Genomic DNA, 2,399 nt, shown 5'->3' with positions numbered 1-2,399 from the left:
GGCTTGAACCAGTTCTGCTGACAAGGAGGTGTAGAGCGAGATATGCAATATAAAAGAAAATGCCGTTGCAGTGTACAAGTGTGTGTGTGTGTGTGTGTGTGGGTGTGTGTGTGTATGTATGAAACACGGGGGTACAATAACTTGAATGTAGAAAAATTGCATATATCTTATATACCCTTTTATTCTCCTTTACTGCAGAAAACTTCAGTGTAGTTTATGATCAAGTCTCTTCTGCTATTCTTATTGCAATAAACTCTCACCAGAATCCCCAACGTATATCATTTGTATCCTGGCGAGCTCTCTGTTTCCTGCAATCTTCAGCTAGAGTAGATAAATATCCAAGCAATTTGGTTCAAGTGTAGGGTTTACCTTCCACTAGGAAAATAGTTCTTATTGTTCCTGTTTTCATATATTTCACTAGTGACTTTTAACTCCATGTTGGCTAATACTTTTATCCATCGGCGGGCATAATAACACATTTATTCATATTGTACCCTACCTGCGTTTGGGAATGTATACCTAATTAAAAATATCTCCATATCCTATTATATCTATTATTTTACTCGCACACAAAAGAATTATCAATTATAATAGATTCTTACATGAACATTCTTTAAATATAATTTCATTTGAAACAAATTAAATTATAGAACTAATGTGCTATGCTCATGAACAGACTTAATCAAATTTACATATTTAAGAGGAATTCCATAATAACGAGTGACTCTTCAGAAAATTGCGCAGTGCACACTATCAAAGGCATTTGCAGAGTCCACAAATACCAAACAAATGGGATTTCCATATTCTACGCATTGTTATACAACATGTCACAAAGGTAAAATTTGGTCAGTGCAACTTCTACCTTTTCTAAATCCTGCTTGTTCATCTCTTAGCTCTTCGTGAATCCAACTCTCAAGTCTCTTTAGAATAAGCATACTATATATTTTCATGACAACTGACTTCAGTTTGATGTCTGTAATTATTGGAATCCGTCATGTCTCCTTTCTTTTTTGCTATTTTCACCAACACTCATAACTCCTATCCATCACGTTTTGCCTCTAAAAGCCCAATTCTAGAAAATAGTCTTGTAAGTGGGCTGGAAGTCCGTTCACTTTCAGCCAGTATCATCTCGGCAGTTATTCCATCGTATCTCGGGGCTTTCCATCTCTATAGTTATTTTAGGATAGCTTCGACTAGGAACACACTGAATTCATTCATGGGCACATCAAGGTCTTCACCAGATTCAGCTATATCAATAAAATAATTCGCTTCATATCTATTCATAACCTCAATAACATGTTCCATCCAACGTTGTTTTTCTTCATCTTCTGTTGCTATAAAAAAAGCCATCTCTCTGATGGGTATATGCTTCTTCTTTGCACCAATCGAGATTTCATTTATAATTCTATGAGAAATTCTTACACCATAGCCAGTTCTTGAATTCATAACATAGTCAGCCTCATCTGCTTTACTGTTTAAATATTCTCTCCAGCCACTCCTGGCTTTTTTTTTTTTACCTTATCGTCAATAGCATGATCTACCTTGTAATTTTCATTACTTCCTCTAAAACTCTCAACAATCAATTTCTGTCTTTGTCTCGTTTTTATAGTATCCCAGGTATCATTTGATATCCATGCCTTTCTCCGTGTAACTGGGTGTCCCAAAACTTCACTACCAACTGACTCTCATATGTTCTTAATATCACACCATTCCTCATTAATTGTCTGTTCTTCGCCTCTTAATGTTTCTAAAACTGCAAATCGATTCCTACATTCAATTGCAAAGGTTTCTCTGTGCCCTTCTTCTAAAAGATTAATTGTATCAAACTAGGTATTCTCTCCGCATTTCTATTGGGTGCTTTTAGTTTTAGTTTTATTGTGTCAATGAGATATCTGCACCTTTATAGCCTCCTACATTTCTGAGTCTTCCTTCTCTCCTTATTAATGGCAATGTTATATCTGATTTCTGTAACTTCCCCATAGTAGTGAAATCCATGTATACTTGTGGATGTTATTGTGATGAAAAAGAGTACATCCCATGACAAGATTGTGTCCTGAGCTGAAACTTATGAAATGTGCTCCATTTTCATTTGCAAATTCGCCGAGACGCTCGACACCAATCACATTCTATATACCTTGATAATTTTTACAAACTTTAGCATTGAAGTCACCAATCACAATTTTTATATCTTCTCATGGATCTCATCTATTGCCCTCTGCAGTTCTTCTTAGTATTCATCTTTCCTTTCTTCAGGGGAATCATTTCTTGGGCCTAGCTAACTATAATACTCATATTGCACTGCTTTGATTTGAACTTTGCTAGTAACAATCTACTATTTACAGCTTTCCGCTCGGTTAATGCCTTTTTTGCTCGTGGTGCCATCATCATTTCTACCTTTT

The sequence above is a fragment of the Palaemon carinicauda genome, unplaced genomic scaffold (assembly GCF_036898095.1).
Source record: "Palaemon carinicauda isolate YSFRI2023 unplaced genomic scaffold, ASM3689809v2 scaffold236, whole genome shotgun sequence".
In the NCBI taxonomy this organism is placed as follows: domain Eukaryota; kingdom Metazoa; phylum Arthropoda; class Malacostraca; order Decapoda; family Palaemonidae; genus Palaemon; species Palaemon carinicauda.
The sequence above is the reverse complement of the archived record's forward strand: the minus strand, read 5'-3'. Positions refer to the sequence as shown.